General features: G+C 42.3%; 1 long non-coding RNA gene across 1 annotated transcript in view; it reads left to right on the plus strand.

Moving 5' to 3' along the window:
* The window catches only part of LOC116587350, a 45,035-nt gene that overhangs the window by 18,526 nt on the left and 2,953 nt on the right, over window positions 1–23,556 (plus strand). The window contains exon 2 of the long non-coding RNA XR_004284380.1: window positions 22,623–22,728. This is a non-coding gene — a long non-coding RNA (uncharacterized LOC116587350). The remainder of the gene's footprint in view (window positions 1–22,622; window positions 22,729–23,556) is intronic.

Consider the following 23,556-nt stretch of genomic DNA (forward strand, 5'->3'; position numbering starts at 1 on the left):
ACAGTCATTCTGGTTTCTACAAGAGAAGGGGATGAACCAGGAGCCTGATGGGTAGGAATGTGCCACAGGTGTCATGCTTGTGGTATTTGACAGACTGGAGTGTGTTTCCTGCTGATCACAGCAGCCAGTGGGGTGTAGGAGACCAAAAAATCAAAACATCAAAGTTTTTGCTCTTTTACTTTCATTCACTAACTGTATAATGAAAGCCCGCTCTCTGTGCCTGGTCTGGCAGCAGGTGCTCGGGGATCAAGAGTGATGTCCGCATCTTATGGAGCTGGAGCTTGGGTCTGATGAGACAGCTGCTCTCACCTGCTGGGTTCCATGGTTGTGTCACTTCCCCTCCTTGGAGAGTATGGTCTATGTTCATGGGCAAGGGGAATTTCTAATACTGAACCCGGGATTATATTGATTTATCTGTCCTCCCCCAGCAGTGCTGGACCAGCAGAGACCTCCCATGTGTCCAAGGCCTTGATTGCTGCACTTACCTCAGGGCAGGAGCATGCAAGAACTCATGCTCTCTGAGGGCAGGCTGTAAAGGAGAGAAAAGTGAGAAGGTGCCTAGGCCATGGTCCCACTTCCAAATGGCCCAGCACAGAATACTCTGGTTCTTTCTACCCAGGTAAGGGTGTGGAAAGGTCGGGTGTATCCCACCTTTGTAGCTCCCTACATTGAAGGAACCATTAGAGTAGAGAGTAGGGGAAAGGTCCCCCCCTCCCCCCGCCGCCCCGAACAGGAGGCATATGGTAGGGAAATGTATTCTAGCCCACAACTCTCTTAGCAGATCGTACTGGGATAACAGTCCTCTAAACATGATAGGAAATGAAAGGGAAATGGGACCAAAACACATATCAATCTCAACACACTCTAGTGGGAAAGAAAGAATTTAATACTGATCAAAAGATTGCTCCAGTATCTACCTGGTCTCAGATTATTATAAAAAGATATATTGATATTCACCAATTTCATTTGAAATGCAATAGCTTCCCTATTTGCCTGTCCAGTTCTCTTTTTCTTTCTTTCTTTCTTCCTTCCTTCCTTCCCTCTTTCCTTTCTTTCTCTCTTTTCTCTCTCTTTCTTTCTTTCTTTTTTTTTTTGCATAAGATAGAACAGAGAAACAAAGTTCCTCTAAACTGAAATAGACTGGAGATTTGACATAATCAATAAAAGAAACTTGGCTACAAAGTGTCCTCAAGCTGTTGGAGCATAAACCTGAACCCATATAGTGTGTCAATTGCAATTTGCTTTTATTTATCTATTAGAGCTCTCCCGCTAAATATAAGTGTGTGTGAAGAGCAGTTGCAGATATAGACAGGCATTGATGTCTCTAGAATTATTAAGACTCACTGACACATGAAATATCAGTGTTCAAAAGTTCTGATTTCTCCCGTGAGGTACTTTTCATATCTTATTTTGATAACGGAATGCAAATAAGCCCAGTAAGCCTTTCCTCACCTGTGTTCTTTGCATGGCAGTGCAACTGCGTCTGTTTATCACAGACTATTAACAAATATTCAGCCCAGTTTAGATTTATACAAATCAACTACAATTGGGGAGTTACCAAAAAATGTCTTAAGGTAAAAACAAGCACATTCTTTCTTGCAGCTCTGTTGCTTTTTGGCTTTCTATAATTATTATGATTTGTAACTGTTTGTAGGTATGATCAATGCCAAGAACTCCAAACCAAGAATGGAAAGTTTGAGCCCAGGCTTTTGACCACTTTTTAACTCTTGGTCCTGGAGCAGTCACCTACTTCCCCGTCCTGTCTGGGGACAAGTGGGATAAACATCCCTTCCAGGTCTATATAACAGGCTTTCTGAAGGGCTGAGACAGGATTGATGTGATAGTTCATGGTGAGATGATCCAAACAGGAAAGGTGGAGCATGACCCTGCATGACCCTGTGTTCCAGGAGTCCCAGGAGTACCTGGGAACTCAGCAGTGTATCAGCCTGGGTCTTAGGAGATGGGCAGACACCAAAAGACCTTAGGAACAATTACTTTGCTATTGTTGGTTTCAGTCATTTTTATTATTTAACAGCCAGGACCATAGGTAATACAATATATCTTGTATATATTTGGTTCAACAAATACCAAGTGCCTCCTCTGTACCAGGCATTGTTGTTGGACTTACAGAGCTGGGTCAAAAATGTTCTTATAGCACACGAGGGATTCTAATGAAGGGCAGAAGTGTGAACAGACTTGCAGGACTGTTTGTTGAAGAAAAGTTTAATTCCCCTGGGGTGCAGGGTGTTGGAGAAGAAGGGCTCATAGAGAAGATGAGCTTTGCATAGGAGGTCCTTAAAGGGCCTAACACAAGTGTCTACAAGATACTTCCTGGATGAATGGACCAAAGAATCACTTTTAGCTGCATGGGTAGCTGAATCTGGCCCTGGCTGGGAACTGGGTGTGGTCTTTTTTTCTCTTCTTCATGTCTGAATGTCTGTGGTTTAGCAGAGGACCAGCACATGGTGGGCACTCTGTGAACAACATGGAGAAAATTAAAGTCATATTGGGTCTGGAGTATGGTTGAGTAGGTCTGATGCTGAAGAGAGGGAGTTCACCTTGCTCCAACACCTTGGCCGGGTCACTTTCCTTCATTGCTTCTCAGTACATGGGAGAGGCACATCTGAGCTGCCTGACAGGCTTGTAAGCAGTTTACTGCCTGGGAGGTCTCTGGAATTGATTGCCACGTAGGGCGAACAAAACAACTTCTTGGAGGCTTGCTGGGGATGATAATGACTATTATATAAGATTTAGAATGGTGAGAGCATCGCAAGGAGCGGCCATCACTGTCCCGTACAGAAGAACTAACCCGAAAGCTAATACTAGAATAAAAGAAAAAGGTGATTAACAAAGGTAATTGTCTATTGTGTTGAGGAAAACTTCCTGGGGCACTTTCCTTTATGAAGGTTAATTATCTTAAGAGATAACTAGAATATTAGGGTTATTAGAGGGCGAAAAACTGCTGATGTTTAATCTGTAATTACTGATGGCATGCTAATGTGCTGAGAAAAATAAAGCAGATTGGCCCAAAGGCTTAGGATGGAAAGCTTATTGTGGAATAACACGGAGTGGGTTGGTCAACCCTTGGGTTATCACCATGCAATTACCAAGTCATCGGTGCTTCCTGTTTTAACAGAGGCAGTGTCTGAAGAGTAGGCAGGGGCTTGAGGGTGCAGTGATTGTACTTCTGGAAGAGCCTATGAAAGGTGCAGACAGCACAGTCAAGAGTAGCCCATGCCTACATCCTCACCCACCTGCAAGACTAATTTTGTCTTTGTTTTGGCTGCTACTGGAGTCTTTCAGCCGCAAGTCTCACTTGCATAAAGCATGGTGTTTTATAAGTATGTAAAACACTTTTATATATTTGGATTCATTCTGTCCAGTTTGCAAGAGTCAGAGAAAGGCTGTTTATCTCAGGTTATGGGAGCCAAACATAATGGAGAAATCAAGAACAAGGCCTCTTGGTGGCTCTGAGGCTGGGACTCAGACTATGAGAAAAGGTTGGTTGCCATTCTGGAAGTGGCCACCATGACATCTGGCATTTCTTTCTGGCTCCATGACATCCCCCCTGTCCATGGAGGCCACTCCCGTCACAGGCGCTGCCTGCCTCAGCTTCTCCTTGTGGCCGGAACTTCTCCTTGCAGTGCCCGATGACCTCCCCGATCTACCTTTCTCCTGTCCCATGGCTTCTCCTGTCTGCTGGCTTCAGCTTACTCCTGGGTCTCTGGTTGTCCTAGGTCTGTAATTGTCTCACGAATTGTCCCCACCTGTGTTCACACTCCCCTCAAGAGAGAAACCATGCAACGAACAGGATCTGTGTTGGCAAGACCGGCTTCATGCAAACTGCACAGGCCCATGGTGCCCTGTGCTCAGAAGGGGTCAGTGCTGTCTTGAATTTTCTCCTCTGGGAAGACTTTCAGCTGTGTTACATCTCCATAAAAGTATCACCATATTGTAATGTTTTGGTCTGCTTGCTGTCTGTCTTGTCTAATAATAGACTATTCATTCCTTGAGGCTAAGAAACCAATCTTTTTCATTTCTGTGTCCCTTGAGCTTAGCATAATATTTAGCATATAGTAGGTGCTCATTAAATATCTGTGAAATGAAAATAAGAACCCACAGTTGGTTGGTGGCACCTGGACTAGAACCCAAGTCTCACATATCTCTGTCTTGGGTTTGGTCAACTGCACCAAAATATCCAAACAGATTTTTAAATGACAGTTCTATGGGTACTTTCTTCTTTTTAGACTTTTTTAGAGTGGGTTCCTAACGTAGCAAAATTGTACCTTCTGTTCAACCCTTCCTTGAAAGTCAAATCATGTTCAGGTGAGCTCTGAATTTCCAGCTGGACAGAGACTGCCCCCAGGGTGATGAGGGCTTAAAAGGACCAAAAGTGGACCAGCATGGATCCTGCCAAGACACAGGTTGCAAGTACCAGAGGTGGACAAAGAAGAAAGCTCAGAGAAAAGTTCAGTTTTGGAAGGCCAGAAAGGGTAAGGAAGTTGTGGAATATCCAGAGTGGTCATTCTTCTCTTTCTTCAGGTTTCTTGGTTCCTACCATGGTTCTATTATCTAATAATTGTGTGACTGAGAGCAGGCCACTTAACCTCGATGAAATTGGTTAACAGAATGACAGATAATGGCTTCCCTATTGCTCACTGTATGCTGTCGTAATAGAATCAAATTTTAAAGTTCTTATAAAATATTTTGTAAAAATTGTAAATCATGTAAGGGACTGTTATTACCACATATGCTTACCACATGTCTGGTTTTCCATGAAGTTCCTTCACTGAATTTTGACCAAGTTTAAACCTCCCAACTGAATGTTGGCTCTTAGGGTAGAAACAGAGATTTTGGCAGTCATGAAAACCCGGAAGTGCATTTATCCACATGAAAATATGGGTTGTAGTCAGGCCTTATTTTTGTCTCTGGGGAAAACAAATGTTATCAGCTTTGGTCCTTACATCTTGTAGAAGCTATCTATAGTTCCAACTTTCTCCCACCAGCTACACTTCAAATAAAATGAAAAAAATATTTACTTATTACCTTCTACTATGTACTAATCATAAGGGATAATGTAAGATCCTTGTCTGAAGTCTTAAGAGAAAAACCAGATGCCAACATAAATAATTATAACCCAAGGTAGAGCATAAAAGAAGTAACAACAATGGGTTTTGACAGCTTTGAAGAGGAGAAATGACATCCCAGTGGAAGGCTGAGGAATGATTCATGAAGTCTTACAGTTCTTGGACCCAGTCCCTTTGACAAGGGAGAAGCCCTTCGAGCTTTCTAAGGAGCTTGGGGAGTGTTGTGGCGGAATGCTTCTTTAGGGTCTCCCCTCAGAGTCTGGGAACAACACTGTCAGATTGTCTCAGGTGCTCTCTATCTCTCTCTGTGAGACCCAGAAATCTGCACAACTGAAGTTTGAAATGCTTGGCTTCCTAGAATCTTGGTTGGGTAGCCCCTGGCAAGCCCCTTAGACTCTCAGTTTTCTCGTCTGGAAAATGGATCTAATAATACTTACTTCAAAGGAATGTTGTAACATTTAATTCATGTTGGCTAACCCTGCTGAGATCTACAGATGAAAGACCTTGGAGAAGAATACAACGAGATTATTATACAGGAGTTAACCCCTTCATCAGCCTTTGGAAATTCTTTGTTTGTTCAATCTATAACTTCTTTGGGGGACAGTTGACTGCATTTCCAGGTGCAAAACATTCTTACAGGAAGAAACAAGTGGTTCTTGATTTCCTGTTCACCCTCTGAGACTTTCTGAATTCACACTATCCCAAGACCATTACCTTCTCTCTTCTTTCTTTCTCACTCTTGGGGCAAAAAACTACACCTGGTTGTTGGTCAGCATCGTCTCACCCCGGAGCATGATGTGAGAGAGAAGAAGCTGATTTGTTAAATTCAAAGACTCAGTATTTTCTGCTTTTTGTCATGCCCAATCTTGGCTATCAGTGACAGCTTCTTAGCCCCTCAGAAAACATCTTTCTCATGTCCGGAATCTGATACTCTTCATCTCTTCATTCTGAGAATGAGATGAATGTTCTTGGCCTGTGATTCCATAGTTGGAAGAGTGGGACCCCATTGGAGTCTGAAAATTTCCTTTGATTTTGTCATTGATTTGTTTCTCTCAGCCTTTTCTTTCTTCAGATTCCTCAATGATTAAATGAGTGTAATAATTCTATTAATTTTCTCAAATATGTGTCCTGAGGAGTTAATGAGCTCATGCAATCAAAAGCACTGTCTAAACTCTAAAGATGCGTAGATAAAAAGAAGTCAAGTGGAGAATTATCTAATCTGTAACACAGGAATCGATGTACACAACCAAATTTGGAGCGAGAAGTAAAGTCATTAAGATTATCTCCACTATTTCTGAGACATCTAAAAAAAAATCTTTACAAATTCTCTGTTTGTTGATCATCTGACCTCTGAATACATCTTAGTAATGGGGAACACACTACTTATTGGTATAGTCTATTTCATATTTGGAAGCTTCTCACTGTTAAAAAGTTTTTTCTCTGGCTGAGATGATATCAGTGATATCATTCATGACAATCTCTCTGTCACTTCTAGAACTGTTTTTTAATTCTGGTTCCTGGCTCCACATACACTAAATATCCAACCCTCCTTCCATATGATGGCCCTTTGGATCTGTGAAGTCAAGGATCATTTCTAATGGGTTCTCTTATCAACAGCTAAAACTTCCCAGTTCCTTTAATTTTTCTGATGGCACTGTTTCTAGCCCTTTTACCTTTCCAGAAGCAGAATCATTGTTCTGACCAACAAATGCGGAAGTAGAGGCTTTGGGGCTAGAGGTAGAGTGGGGTGAGAACAGTTGGATCTCTCTGTACTCAGATTTACAAGGAACAGCATGAAAAGGACATTTTTATCACATAGGCTAGAGCCAGTTAGCTCAATATCCAACATGGCTGGTGTCTTGAGCACAGCTGGAGCTGAATGAGTACGTACTGTGGATTAATAAATGCAATGAAGGCTTTGCTGTCCATGATGTATATTTCATTTCTCCATAACATCATGATTTTGGAATGTCTTTTGACAATTTTTCAGGTGCTACATCACTATGGAGGGACAGGACAGTCTTTATTTTCTTCTTCAACCTTGAGATATATTGAGTCAATCTAAAGTTCTGCCTTTGGGGCTCATACTTTAGGTGCCCATGACAAAATAGGGCATGAGGCCAGATTGGAGAGTGTTTAGGGCAGGGGGCCATCCCAAGATCTTTCCTGTCACTATCCGTAGCTCTTTCCCACACCCAGTCTTAAAGTGACAAAAATTTTGGCCTAGAACAGAAATGAGGTGCCAAAGCATTAAAAAGGGGGTGGGACCTGAGTCACAAATCCAAATGGAAGAGACATTGGGTGTCAGCCAGTCCAGTCCAGCACCTGATGATTGATCTTTATAATACCAGATTCCAATTTGGTTACTGTTTACTGAACCGCCACCACGTGCCAGGCACTGTGTTAGATAGTTTAGCACATAGTCTCTTAGTTATTCCTTCCTTCTACATGATAAGAAAGGTATTATGTTCTCCTAGAATGTGGAGAGACTTGTCATCAACAGCACTGACCTGTGGTTAGCGTTCTCCTCATCTTCCAAGAGAGCAGATTTCATTCATTAATTGAGAATATCTATGAATCCCTCAGTAATGGATCCCAGACTCTGGATTCTCTTAAGTCTATGGAATTACTGCAAAAGGGTCTCTGAATCAACGTGCACTCCAAGACTCTCTAGAGGCTGCAAAATACAGGTATATTTTACTCATATGTACTTATGTTTTTCAAGTATATGTGATATTCATGTAATTAATCAAATATGATTTTTGAGACCATGCTATTAAAATCATGCTTTTGTCATCACATATTTTATCAATGATTAGAATTTTAAAATTAACATATAGCTTTTTAAAGCAGTTGTACATTTAGAGAAAAGTTGAGTGGGAAGTAGAGTTCCCATATATCCCCTTGTCCTCTCCCCCCAAGTTTTCCCCTATTTTTATTTTTTTGTGTTGATGTGGTATATTTGTTATAGTTGATGAGCCAGTATCGATACATTATTATTAATTAAAGTTTATAATTCACATTAGGAATGACTCTTTGTAGTTTATGTTCCATGGGTTTTGACAAATGTGTGTGTGTGTGTGTGTGTGTGTGTGTGTGTATCCACCATTACAGAATCATACAGAATATTTTCACAACCCTAAAAATATCTTCCAGCTCCACCAATTCATTCCTCCTTTCCTCCTTATGAACCATCATATTTTTACTGTCTTTACAGTTTTGCCTTTTCCAGAATATCATATGGTTGGTGTCATGTTGTATTTAGCCTTTTCAGGTTGGCTTCTTCCACATAGCAATGTGCATTTAAGGTTCCTTTGTATTTTTTAATGGCTTGATATTTCATTTCTTTTTATCACTGAAAAATACTTCATGGTATGCATGAACCATAGTTTATTTATCCATCCTCTAATGGAAGGACATTTCAGTTGCTTCTAAATTTTAGCAAATATGAAAAAGTTTTTTATATATATATATATATATATAAAATTTTTGCCAATGCCATACTGTCTTCATTACTGTAGCTTTATAGTAAGCGTTACAGTTGGGTAATGTCAATCCTCCAACTTGGTTCTTCTTTAATATTGTGTTGGTTATTCTGGGTCTTTTGCTTTTCCATGGAAACTTTATAATTATTTAGTCGATACACAGAAAATAACTTTCTGGGGTCACTAATTCCTTGATTAAGATTGTATTGACTTCATAGATTGAGTTGGAAAGATCTGGTATCTTGACAATATTGAGTTTTCAATCCATGTACGTGGACTATTTCACCATTTATTTAGATCTTTTAAAATATCTATCATCAGAGTACTGTGGTTGTTTTTATGTAGACCTTGTACGTATTTTGTTCAATTTTTTACCTAAATATTTCAGGGTTTTTTGGGTGCTAATATAAATAGAGTTGTGTCATTAAATTTTAGAAGTATTAAATAATATCAAATAGAATTGTGTCATTAAATTTTAGAAGTATTAACTAATATCAAGTGGGAGTGGTATTTTTCAGGTTAAAATGTGGTCTGCGTAATCCAAAGATGAAAAACTAGTGGCTTATGTGACTTCAGACATGAAGTAACTAACAGCAGCGCTTGAGGTCCTACTGCCAGAAGGGTGTCTAATGGTGTTACTGTGGCAATGTCACGGTACACTGGAAGGAGAAATCTCATTTAGAGTTGAGACTCTAAGAGTGAAATAACTTTTTCCATCCAAAAGAGTTTAAAACTCTTCTCCCTTGCCTCAGATCCCATACAAATAAATGGGCAACAATCAACCTTTGCTGAGAGGGTGCAGGTTACAGGAATGGAGAGCTATGGCATCATCCAACCATTCTTCCCACTAGCGAAGTAAATAACTAACATTGTTTATAGATAAAGATAAAAATTCTTACTATAGGTTATAAGCCTAGAGTGACCAAACCTCTATCAACCCCTTAAACCATATGCTCCCTCTTCTGCTGGACTAGTCTAGGCTTACACACACCTTTCTTTGCCACATTTCTTTCACAGGGCCTTTGCATATTCTGTTGCTTTCCCTCTTTAGCCAGGTCATGTATCACTTCCTTGATTCTGCCAGGCCAGGCCTTTGAAAATGCTGTGTACTTCTCAGCATTTGTCACATTGTGAATTTACATTTAGTTATGTGATTAGCTGATTCCATGAAGGAAGGCACTGTGTCTGTTTTTTTCACCATTATGGTTCTAGTCCTGTAATTGTTCAATGAAAGGATGATGGATTTGGATATCCTATAGAATCATGAACTGCATATCTAATTGCATTTTAGAGTATGGATACCCCTCAATGAATAATTTTTATTGTCCTAAAGGACTCCTCTAAGTATTATGGCACAACTAGAAACCTGGTATGGGTGGTGCCCCACCCAAACACTATAATCAATATTCTCGTTCCTAGACCAGTGGAAATGGATTCAATAGACTCCTTTGTAGAGTGTTGGCTTGGTGAGGCTTATAATGGTTTGAATAAACCTTAATTTGATTTTTTTAAAAGTTTCTTTAGCAAGCATATATTAAATATCCACTGTCTACCACACACTGTGTTAAATGAGAACCATGTATGAAAGCTCTCAGCCATAGTCTCCATCTTAGAAGACTGCTGAAGACTTAGAAGACAGTGTGGGCAAGATGCACATCAGTTCCACGCCAAGCTGAACAGTCAAGGTGAAGTCATAGTAGGTACTATAACTGTTGGCTCTGGGGCCCAGGCTGCATGTTTTTTTGGCTGTACAGTCTCTGAACTTTTGGGAACCAAACGCCTTAGGCAGATCCTGCATGTTTTGTCCCCTCAGTCTCCTACCACTCCCTACTGTCTCATACCTGGCTTGGAATTTCTTGTTTCCATTGCCTGCCTGCTCCCTAAGTGAATCCAATTTGTGGCCCTTGGCCGGGTCCAATCTTCCCTCTGGGGTCAATGGCTGGCCAGAGACAAGGACTGCTTTTCTCATTCCTATTTCATACAAGGAACTGTGGGAACCACCAGCAGGATCACACAGGCCCTGAAGAACTCACAGTTCAGTCAAAGAAGGGACATGAACACAAACAGCCAGAACACTCTGTCTCAGAGTGTTTACAAAGGCAGCTGTGAGAAGGGCAGGGACCAGAACACATGCTCTGGCCCATGTGTTTGTAGGTCCTGTTTATGGTAGAAGGATAGCAGAAGGTGAGGTTAGAGCAGGTGTGAAAGCCCTTATCTTGTCCTCAGTCGGTGAAATGAACTGTGGCTCTGTGGCTGTGGGATGGAGGTAAGTCACCTCAGCTTCACCTCTTTGAGCTTCAGCTTCTGTAGCTATAAGCTGCCAGTGATATCAGGGTGTAGTAGGGTGGTTGTGAGGTTTAGAAAAAGGAAGACGATGCAAATGCTTAGCATGATACTTTCTATAGTACAGACAACCAATTATTGTTGAATATCAATCCTGCTTTATAGGAACATTTATAGAGACTATTGCATATTCTGTGTTGGCAACTCTGGGACCCATCTTTCATAGGAAGCCTTAGTAGGGGATCAGGCAATCCTCTTCCTGGCCCAGCCATGGGTGGCCCAGAACATCCCGTGCCAGGAGGAGGCCTGGCCATGTGACCTCTTCTCCTTCTTGGCTGTTCCCACTGGCAAGCCATGAATAGCAAGAAACACCCTCCATTGCCCTGAGAGCTTTTCCCAAGGAACCCAGAGGGAAGAATATTCTGTGGTTTTGCAAAGCCTGAGCCTCTTCTGGAGCCAATTCTGGTGGAGATACAGAGAACCTAATTGTTTTATGTTCTTCAGGTCCTCTCCATTGGTGGCCACTTAAGCTCTCCTTTAACACAATGAATGGAAGGCTTCAAAGAGTCAGCATTTGACAGTCTCAGCTTCCAGTGGTCACAGGAGCACCAAGAGTTGCAGATTTACAGATTTAGAGAGTTTCAGGGCCGGAAGGTGTCCCGAGTTTATCTGCCCACCTCTCTCAATTTACAGCTATGGAGATTGCAGCTCAAAGAGAAAAAACCAGTGACAGACCTAGATCCCCTACTTTCTAGGCCTGGGCTTCTGTCATGATATCACACTGCCTTCCATGTACGAAAAGAAGCATTAAGCATGAAGGTGTGCATATGGTTTCACTAGTGCCAGTTACTACAAATGACAGAACATCAGGTTTAGGAGGGGAAAAAAAAGTGTATGTCTGAAGGAGGCATGTATTAGCTTGTATAACTGAGCTAATCAGGAGGACATCTTGTTTTGGCAACATTAGTAGGATCTGGTTTCACCCTCTCTATCACTAAGGTCCTCTTCCTTGATATCACCTCCATTTTGAGACTCTCTTTTCCCTCAAGAAGGCTGCCAGAAGTTTCCAGGACTAAATCCTTTCATGATCATGTGCCATGGGAAAATACAAAAGATCTCTGTCTCAGCTTTCTCTGCCAAGATCCCAAGGACCCCTCTGATCGGGTTTCTGGTAGTTCATATTCTGATATAAGCCAATCACTAGGGCTGGGGATCTCAAAGTTCTAATTGATGTAGGCCCAAGTCTCGTGCTCTGCTCCTGGGCTGGGGACCAGCTACTCAGACCCTGAGGACTGAGAGTGGGATGCAACTAAGAAAGGGAAATGGGGCTCAGTGCCCCCCCCAAAAAAGTCCTCTGTGTCTCCATAGTGCTCCTAGGTGTGATTATGAATCTGAGTGTGTCTTAGGTGTATCAAATCTCCCATCTCCCTGAATTGGGGAGCACTTTGTTCTCCAACAAGCTGTGTGCTCATGACAGTAGAAATGAACTGGGAAGAGGGTGGAATATTTCCACAGGTGAACCTGAGGTCTGGGGTTTTGTAATGTGATGCCCTCCAATTCATTAGCCACCCCAAGTCTTGTTCTGCGTGGGCTTCTGTTAAATAAAACATGAGAAAAGCAAACAAATAAAAATCAAAACAAACCAATCAACAGATAAACAAGAACTCAACAGCCAGCTCCATCTTTCTGATTGCCAACGAAGTCTGATTAAACACATTCTTGTTTTTTTTTAATTTTTAATTTTTTATAAACATATATTTTTATCCCCAGGGGTACAGGTCTGTGAATCGCCAGGTTTACACACTTCACAGCACTCACCAAAGCACATACCCTCCCCAATGTCCATAACCCCACCCCCCTTCTCGCAACCCCCCTCCCCCCAGCAACCCTCAGTTTGTTTTGTGAGATTAAGAGTCACTTATGGTTTGTCTCCCTCCCAATCCCACCTTGTTTCATTGATTCTTCTTGATTAAACACATTCTTATATAGGACAGGACTATTGTAGCTGTAAAAAGAGATTTCTTGATTCTTGAGAATACACAGTACACCTCACTGAGCAAAGTTTATTCACCTAATGAAAGTCAGGAATATTTAATATTGGCCCAGAACTAACCACTTATGAAGCACTTTCATGATAACCATTGTCCATCCTGGATGAAAGCAAAGTCCTATTTATCCCCATTCTACAGACAGGAAAGTGAAGCCCAGAGAAGTCGAACAACCTGATGGAGGCCCCACAGTATGTTGTTGGCAGAGCTAGGAAGCCAATCCAGGCCCTTTGACCCCAGAGACTTTTATCTTTCAATATGTCATGTTTTTCCTGAAGAAGACTGACACATTTTAAGTGTTAACACTTTATTATTTCCCATTTTAAAGGGAAAGACATTTGAAATGCAAATTAACATGAATAATGTAATTCTACAGATTGCCCCCCCCAAAAAATAAAATAAAATAAAAAGAGGGATGATAACAAGTTTTAGCAAGGGTGTAAGAAAATTGATTTCTTCATTCACCGTTGGTCCATTTGTGAATCAGTACAAATTTGGTAATTATCTTTTATAATGCAATATAAAGCAGGTGTGTGTGTAGGGGGTGTTTCTAAAGTGACACATATAAATATGTTCATTGTGCCATTGTTTGTAATTGAGAAAAAGATAGACTATCAATGGCCCATTCATAGAGAAATGGCTTAACTGTGGTGTAGTGATAACCTGAAATATCAAGGAAGACAGTACATCTACGGCAGATGACATAGTTAGGTTTCCACCAGGTGTTAAGTTAAAATACCTGTAGAACAATATATATATAACATTAGACCATTTATATGAGAAACAAAGTATAAACTGAATTGAGGCATTTTCCTTTATTTTTTCTTTAAAGATTGTATTAATTTATTTGAGAGAGCGAGCAAGAGACAGAGAGAAATCACGAGGTGGGAAGGTCATAGGGAGAAACAAACTCTCTGCTGAGTGGGGAGCCCGATGTGGGACTTGATCTCGGGATTCTGGGATCACGACCTGAGCTGAACGCAGATGCATAGCGACCCAGGCATTTCTATATGCACATATAATTAGTTACATCCAGGGAAGGGTTAAAATGGTATGATAAGCACTAAGAGCAGGAGTGCAGTGAGGACAAGGAAAAGGGTTTGGAGTTAGCCCAGACTAGGGGTTGGGATCAGGAGGGACAATCAGAGGGATGCTTGTTTTTAGATACTTGAATTTTTGTGGATTGAATATATTCACGTTCTATTTGTATAATTTCAGATATTAAAATATAAAATAATGTGAGGTTCTTACTAAAACATGTTCAGTCATTTGAATTAACACAGCAACTTCTTTCAAGTTATGTCTCCAAAGGCAAAGGAAACAAAAGCGAAAATGAACTTTTGGGACTTCATCAAGATCAAAAGCTTCTGCATAGCAAAGGGAACAGTCAACAAAACAAAGAGGCAACCCACAGACATTACAGACAAAGGGCTGATATCCAAGATCTATAAAGAACTCCTCAAACCCAACAACACAAAACAGATAATCATGTCAAAAAATGGGCAGAAGACATGAACAGACACTTCTCCAAAGAAGACATACAAATGGCTAACAGACACATGAAGAAATATTCATCATCATTAGCCATCAGGGAGATTCAAATCAAAACCACATTGAGATACCACCTTACACCAGTTAGAATGGCCAAAATCAACAAGACAATAAACAAAAAGTGTTGGAGAGGATGTGGAGAAAAGGGGAACCCTCTTATACTGTTGGTGGGAATGCAAGTTGGTACAGCCTCTTTGGAAAACAGTGTGGAGATTCCGTAAGAAATTAAAAATAGAGCTATCCTATGACCCTGCAATTGCACTACTAGGTATTTAACCCAAAGATACAGATGTAGTGAAAAGAAGGGCCATCTGTACCCCAATGTTCATAGTAGCAATGGCCACTGTTGCCAAACTGTGTAAAGAACCAAGATGCCCTTCAATGGACGAATGGGTAAAGAAGATATGGTCTGTATATACTACAGAGTATTATGCCTCCATCAGAAAGGATGAATACCCAACTTTCGTATCAAGATGGATGGGACTGGAGGAGATTATGCTGAGTGAAATTAGTCAAGCAGAGAGAGTCAATTATCATATGGTTTTGCTTACTTGTGGAGCATAAGGAATAACATGGAGGACATTGGGAGATGAAGAGGAGAAGTGAGTTGGCTGAAATTGGAGGGGGAGTCAAACCATGAGAGATTGTGGACCCTGAGAATCAAACAGAGGGTTTTGGAGGGGTAGGGGTTGGGAGGTTGGGGGAGCCTGGTGGTAGGTATTATGGAGGGCATGTATTGCATGGAGTACTGGCTGTGGTGGATAAACAATGAATTGTAGAACACTGAAAAGAAATTGAAAAAAAAAAAAAAAAGCCTTATTGGTAGCTGAGTTTAAAGCGAAAAAGTGCTGACTCCTTTCACTGTTTTCTGATCCTAGCAAAGCTCCTTGATACCAGGTAGTCTTCATCCCTTGTGAAATGTGTAGGTATACAGACTTTAATGTTGGAAGGAAGTTAGAGACCACCGGTTTTTACCTGTACAGAGGCAGGCCACTGGCGACTAGAATATAGTTACCTCTCCAGTTCTTTTCCAGGTGACCTATCCAGGAGTTAGGTCGGGGCGACGTGACTGGGTCTCCAGCTCTCAAAGTCTCAGGAGAGAGAATCACAAGGCTTTCCCCCTGTTTTCTCAGAAGGATGAAATCAGCCAGTCATCACAGAATTATTAGGGAACTGTCAGACATAACAGAAATGCTGGAGAGTGAGGTTATTCCCATTCTTTCCATTTTTCTGCAGCTCAAAGTTAAAATGACCTCCTTAAATCCCTGTGGCTGCAGGACCCCTTTGGTTCAGTCTTTGTCACAGTCTTGGTAGCGCTTTGCAGTCCTGCTCACATCACGTGTCCCATAAATTATGAATGTGCCTGTGCTCCCTGCTAGGTGGAAGGTTCTGTCGAGTCTAAGACCAGATCCCAGTCTACCTCTTAGCCTAGCTCCAATCCCATGTCCAGCCAGCCTTCGGGGAATGAGAATTTTGTAGGAAACTTTCTGGACTCAGCTTCTTTTTCTCTAAATAAAGGGTGTGGGCTAACTTGCTACAATTCTTTTCAGTTGGAATGGTCTATGATTTTAAGATTTAACTCTTCACTTCAGTGACACTCCTCACCTTTAGCCTGATGGTCAACTCCTTCCACAACCTGCAGAGCTGGCTTGTGAATTTCAGCTGGATGAGAAGCCCAAGGACCAGGCAGTCCATTCTTGTGTGAGGAGAGAGGAGATTTCTGTAGGAACCTTCACTGTGATGTCCTTGGCTAAGGCGGACTAAGAAGTAATAACAGCTTGTGTTTATGCAGCCTCTTGCCATGGAGGAGCTCAAAGGGCTTCCCAGACATTATCTCACTGTTTCTCATTATCATTCCCTGGCACACCCGGCACCAATGGGTTAAGTCGTTTTCCCACAACTCTCCTGTGGCGGAGTTAGAACCAGGACTCAGGTCACCAGACTTCTGGCCTTCCAGCCTGCTCATTGTGTCCTGCAGCTCTCAGCATAGACAATCTGCCCTCACAGAGAGGAGACGACTTCCCATCATTGTTGTATACTTGGGACATTTGCTGAGAGACCCTGGAAGAAATGACTCCTCTCTCTTGCTCCAGGCTCATGAAGCTGATGATGTATGCACTGATTATGGAGGGAAATTTAAGCCAGGGGTGACTCATCCCTGGGAGGAATCTGGCAATGAATCAGGAAATATTTATCGAGGCCAGCGTGGACTATGAGGGGACACTGGAAGCCTGGAGCCGTGGCCTTATGGGTTGTGGTTCAGTGTGTAATGTGCTTCAATAATGCAATGTCAGAAACCTTAGTGGGCTGTCCAGCTCACTCCTTGATAAATTCCTGAATGATAAAATTAACTCTAGGGAAGCTGGGAAAAGGGACTGGCCTTCCAGACAGGAGATCTGTGTTTCATTCAAATATTATGCATTTAGGAGCCATGTGCTATTGGAAAAATAACTTAATCTCTCTGTTCTTCAATATCCCCATTCATTAAAATGGGTAAAGCCTCCCTCATCAGTTTATTATAAAGAACAGATAAGAGAGAATATAAGCCAGCACTGGTTTTCCAAACATTGGGACACTTGATAACGTCAAAGAAAACTCAAAGCCATAGTGATAGCAACTTTGGCAAAGATTTTGGGGAAATTGATTTTGTATTAAAATAAGCACAAATGTACTGTCGAGTCGCAAGTTGAAGTGAATACATTTTAAAGATAAATTTCACCTTGCCCCAGAGGTGGAACGGGGCATGACTGATCCTTTACCTCCAAATCCTATGGGGTAGAATTTCATTTTTCTCTTCATGGGATGAAGAAGTCTGAGAAGTATTTGTCTAAATAGTCCATTGTTTTGATTTTTCTGCGTTCCGTTTCCATGTCTATTTTGGTCAGTTAAATGATATTTGCTTAGGTTCCTGTAGCAATGACGTTCTGATTTTTTTTTTTTCCTAATATCATGGCTTCAGATTTATCAAGTGTCAGTATAATAAATGGCTGCATGAAGCATGATTCTGCATTTTGCCTGCAAAATCACTGTTGAAGATCTGGTCTCTGGTCTCCTCTATAAGCCTGCAGGTGATAAACCTCTTTCTCAAATTTCCTGCCTGAGGAAAGGTTATCTCCTCTGAAGAACAGGCATTTGTCCTTTTGATCACATAATAAAAACAAGGTAGTACATCACTTTCTATTTTTGCCTTGGCATTCTGGAGGCTCAGAGCTGTTTTCTTCCTCTATTTAGTAAAAATCGTTCCTGGCATGATTAACTTCATTCCTTCATACAATGGCAGGTCTGTATATTTAACCCACTGGTGTTTGACTATAAGCCTTCTTCAGTCTTTTTGTTTTTGCTTTTTAGAAAGAGATAGGGTATCAGTGATAAAGAAGCTGATTCTGAGATAACTTTATTCCAAAGCAAGTGGAAGAGATAGTAAGACTCTTGTTTAGAATATAAAATCAGATTCCTCCGGAGGTGAGGCCCAAGGCAAGTTTAGGAGGGAGGCTGGTTTGCCAGTCAGCCTGGGAGGTGTCCTGTTGAACAGCTCCTGCTCAGGAAAGGTGGCCGCAGAGCACCTGCTCTTCTCCCCATCCCTTCCCCCACATGAGTCCTTCTCAGCCTGTTGTGCTCCAGCAGGAGCCACCAACCCAGCATCTGCAGAGTCAGGTAAGAGCACAAATGGAGGTTGCTGGTCCACCCCCTGCCTTCCCACTCTCTTTATTCCTCTGCAGTGCTCAACACTGCCATCGAAGGGCATTGGCACACCAGGGACAAGTGTCTTGCAAACTTTTCACTCAAGTGTTTCTGAGGTCAGGGAAGAGAAGACTGTGAAGGCCAAGCTTTGGTCACATCCCCTACCCTGAGAATACACCCTAGTCCTGTGGGTGAGCATCTGGGACTGTGATAGGCTGTGGGGATGGAGAACCAGGAAAGAGATCAGGAGAGCCTGGACACAGACATTGAGCCACCTGTGTGGGAAATGTGTTGCCCTGGAAGGGCAACATAGGCTCCAGGTACACAAGCTCGTGGGCCCCGGGGACTTCCTCACCCATGGTGAAGGCCTGAGCTGGGCCTCCTTAGGCAAGAGTAGGACTGGTTGCCTGGTTTTGCTGCTACCTTGCAACCTTTATGCTTAGAAAGACTGCCTTTGTCTTCAGACTGACCCGTCCTGTGTCCCTTCCATCATGGGATCCTGAAGTTTTGAAGCTTGGAGGGGCTTGTGGTGGCCAACTATCCTTTTGTCCCTTTTCTCTTTTTCTTTCTCTCTTTCTTTCTTTCTTTCTTTCTTTCTGTTGGCTCCCTGAGATCAAGACATGAGCTGAGATCAAGAGTCACTCGGGTGCCCCTGGAGGCCTATTATCTGAGTCCTCATTTTACAGATGGGAATATTGAGGGCTAGAGAGGCAATTAACTGGTTAGAGTCCCTTAATTGTATTCTAAATATTTGAACCCCATCCTCTTAGGATGGGGGTAGAGTAAGGACAGAGTTTTATAACATTACAGCAGAACCAGAACCACTGGGTTCAAACATTCTGAGAGGTTAGTGGATGAATAATGTGAGAGAGAATGAAAGGTGGGAGGGGGGAAAATTCATATCCAACTTCCACCATCAGAAAAAGTATTTTTCTTGCTTGGATATACTGTATTCACTCCAATGTGCTATTGCACAGCAGAGATAAAAATTAATAGCTTTGTTTCCTGTGATCTCTTTATCAGCCAAAGTACAGGACTATGGCTCTCAGTTATTTTAATGGAAAAAACTGAGGTTGTATTATCAGGTGATAAGGCTGTGTCAGGCGTTATTTTATTTTCTTATCTCCCTTGTTCAAGGTGAAGTGTTCCAGCCTTGATGGATGAGCAGGCTACCATGACTGTGATGTTCCTTGTGCCTTGATCTTACTCCACCTTCTAAGATAACTGTGGCAGGTGAGAGAGGACTCTGGGGCCAGATGATTCTGAGCACAGAACCCAGGGAAGGCTATGACAGCTGGGTCCTTGTTGTAGGACAGGTGGCATAAGGGCTTTGCAGACTCAGTCGCATGGCCTAGGTCACCTGCACTGCAGAATCTTGCACGACTCTTACAGTAGAATTTATTCAGCAAGCACTGACTGGTGATCTCGAATGTTCCCAGTGTAACGTCTGATAGGGATGGAAAGATGAATCATGCTGGTCCTTGCTACCCTAGGGAAGCTCATGCGGAGAGAGGGTTGCAAGTTTGATCACACGGGAAGGATGTCACATCTTCCTCCTCTGGGCTTCTAGAGTGCATCTACCTCTCTGAACTCTGGCTCCTCTCATGGTGTGCCTGTGTGTCTGTTTCTTCCCCTGCTAGGATGTATGTTTTCCTGGGGGCAGAGACCAGATCCTAGGTGTGGCTTCTGGTCCAGCTTCAGTGCCTGGCTGAAAAATAATCAATGTATGTGCACTAAATTAAAATGTGAGTAAATTCATTTGTTTGTCTATTCATTCGTTCCTTCATTCATTCATTCATTCATCATCCAATGCCTGGTGTTAATTTCCATTATATAACACTGCCTCCTCTAGTCAGGCCGGTTACTAATATCAGAGATTTTAAAAAAGAATAGCTTTGGGGCATCTGGGTGTCTCAGTCGATTAAGAATTTGCCTTTGGCTCAGGTCATGATCCCAGCATTCTGGGATCGAGTCCTGCATTGGGCTCCCTGCTCAGTGGGGAACCTGCTTCTCCCTCTCCTGCTCCCCTTGCTTGTGTGTGCTCTCTCTCTGACAAACAAATAATTTTTTTAAAATTTATTTTTTATTTATTTTCAGCATAACAGTATTCATTATTTTTGCACCACACCCAGGGCTCCATGCAATCTATGCCCTCTATAATACACACCACCTGGTACCCCAATCGTCCACCCCCAGCCCCTTTAAAACCCTCAGATTGTTTTTCAGAGTCCATAGTCTCTCATGGTTCACTCCCCTTCCAATTTCCCCCAACTCCCTTCTCCTCTCTAACTCCCCATGTCCTCCATGCTATTTGTTATGCTCCACAAATAAGTGAAATCATATGATGATTGACTCTCTCTGCTTGACTTATTTCACTCAGCATAATCTCTTCCAGTCCCATCCATGTTGCTACAAAAGTTGGGTATTCATCCTTTCTGATGGAGGCATAATACTTCATAGTGTATATGGACCACATCTTCCTTATCCATTCATCCATTGAAGGGCATCTTGGTTCTTTCCACAGTTTGGTGACCGTGGCCATTGCTGCTATAAACATTGGGGTACAGATGGCCCTTCTTTTCACGACATCTGTATCTTTGGGGTAAATACCCAGTAGTGAAATTGCAGGGTCATAGGGAAGTTCTATTTTTAATTTCTTGAGGAATCTCCACACTGTTCTCCAAAGAGGCTGCACCGACTTGCATTCCCACCAACAGTGTAAGAGGGTTACCCTTTCTCCACAACCCCTCCAACATCCCCTGTTTCCTGTCTTGCTAATTTTGACCATTCTAATTGGTGTAAGGTGATATCTCAATGTGTTTTTTTTTTTTAAAGATTTTATTTATTTGATAGAGAGAGAAATCACAAGCAGGCAGAGAGGCAGGCAGAGAGAGGGGAGAAAGCAGGCTTCCTGCGGAGCAGAGAGCCCGATGCGGGGCTCGATCCCAGGACCCCGGGATCATGACCTGAGCCGAAGGCAGAGGCTTTAACCCACTGAGCCACCCAGGTGCCCCTCTCAATGTGGTTTTAATTTGAATCTCCCTGAGGGCTAGTGGTGATGAACATTTTTTCATGTGTCTGATAGCCATTTGTATGTTTTCCTTGGAGAAGTGTCTGTTCATATCTTCTGCCCATTTTTTGATATGATTGTCTGTTTTGTGTGTGTTGAGTTTGAGGAGTTCATTATAGATCCTGGATATCAACCTTTTGTCTGTATTGTCATTTGCAAATATCTTCTCCCATTCCGTGGGTTGCCTCTTTGTTTTCTTGACAGTTTCCTTTGCTGTGCAGAAGCTTTTGATTTTGATGAAGTCCTAAAAGTTTATTTTCACTTTTGTTTCCTTTGGAGACATATCTTGAAAGAAGTTGCTGTGGCTGATATCGAAGAGATTACTGCCTATTATTAAAATGTCTATACTGCCTAGAGCAATCTATACTTTTAATGCCATTCCGATCAAAATTCCACTGGTATTCTTCAAAGAGCTGAAGCAAATAATCCAAAAATTTGTATGGAACCAGAAGAGACCCCGAATCATTAAGGAAATGTTGAAAAACAAAAATAAAACTGGGGGCATCACGCTACCTGATTTCAAGCTTTACTACAAAGCTGTGATCACCAAGAAAGCAGGGTACTGGCATAAAAACAGACACATAGACCAGTGGAACAGAGTAGAGAGCCCAGATATGGACCCTCAACTCTATGGGCAAATAATCTTCGACAAAACAAGAAAAAATATACAGTGGAAAAAAGACAGTCTCTTCAATAAATGGTGCTGGGAAAACTGGGCAGCTATATATAGAAGAATGAAACTCAACCATTCTCTTACACCGTACACAAAGATAAACTCAAAATGGATAAAAGACCTCAACGTGAGACAGGAATCCATCAGAATCCTAGAGGAGAACATAGGCAGTAATTGTTTTTGTTTGTTTGTTTGTTTGTTTGTTTTTTTAAGGAGTAGCTTTGCTCTGTGTGTGGTGTGGCTCATGAAGCAGGACAAAGGAACCATCCATTTCAACTCCCTCCCTTGTTACTCCTGCAAGGGCTCCATGTTTCTCATCCTTTGTCAGCCCTAGTGGTGACTCACACCTGACCATGGACAAGAAAGACCACAAATGTTGTAAAATAAGAGCCAGATGCTCATGGGTCAGGCTGGGTTCTGACCACCCAGGTTCTGCTGGTTCTTAGATAGGTGACAAGGGACAGGTCGCTTCCCCTCTCTAAGTCTGTCACTTCATCTGCGAAATGGAGATAGTATAACTCTGTTTTACCTTCTTCACAAGATTTTTAAAAGAGTCATATGAAAATGGGTGTGAGTGGTAAAATGCATCGTGGAAAGTAAAGAGTATTAGAAAATAAAGCAGCTCCCTCTTCACTCTACCCTAGGGCCCTTCATGTGCTTTGGCACAAAGCCTTCCCATAGGTGTATACCCTGCCTTCCTTTTTGTATTTAGAATAATTATTTCTTTGATGTATTATGTTCTAGAGACTCTGGAGGAGTGTCTTGGCAAGCAGTGGGACCTGGTCCCCAAGTTGCCATCCTAGGATGGCAGCCACATTTCACCAGGAGCTGCCATGGAGCTCAGGAAGGAGTAAGTTCCCAGCTGGGGCTCTTTAATGGGGATTTTACAGCATTTGGCTAAAAAGCCAGTGAAACAACCGTCATTGGCTGAAAGAACAGTGAAAGTCCTCTAGGCTTGCATGACTCAGCCCCAGGAGAGGCTCATTCCATGGGAAAAATCAAGGACTGTGCTGAAGCAAGGCAAGGCCCAGGAAGCTATCTGAGATAAAAGGCAGTGTCTATCAAAATTCTATGCCAGACTCCCTTTCTACTCCTGCTAGGATGGAATCGAAATAATGACCATATCTCCTTTCATTTGGTCAAAGTCCCGGAGTCCCTAGGAATGACTCTGCAGGAGAGATCGAGGACAGGTTCTTGACTGATTCCGTTTTCCCATCTCTTATCTGTCAAATGAGAAGGCCGATTAATTCCTGAGATCCCTGCTAGTTTTGACATTGTGTCATTCTGTGATATCCAACTGTTTGAAAATTCCTGGATGCTCTGAGGTGAATTTACAGGTATGCAGCCCTTGTCTTGTGATTCCTTCAGTGTACCTCTGGGTGGCCTGAGCCCCAGTGTCTACACGAGGCCCCTACATATCCATTAGCAGGGTCTGGAGGACCAATAGGGGCAGCCCTCCTCCTCCAGGCATGGCCCAGCATTAGGACTCACCTCAGTAGGGTTTAAGTTGAATGTTGGACCTGGAAACAGAACATGAGTTCTAGTCTAGATGAGCTGGGATTTGTTCAGTCCCTTGAAAGCCCAGCTCCAGTAAATTCTCTTTTATGAAGTCTTACAGATTCCCATCCAGAAGATTCTGTCCCTCCCCGGTCTTTCTCTTAGTTTTCTTACCAGCTTG

The sequence above is a fragment of the Mustela erminea genome, chromosome 1, assembly GCF_009829155.1.
Source record: "Mustela erminea isolate mMusErm1 chromosome 1, mMusErm1.Pri, whole genome shotgun sequence".
NCBI classification, from domain to species: domain Eukaryota; kingdom Metazoa; phylum Chordata; class Mammalia; order Carnivora; family Mustelidae; genus Mustela; species Mustela erminea.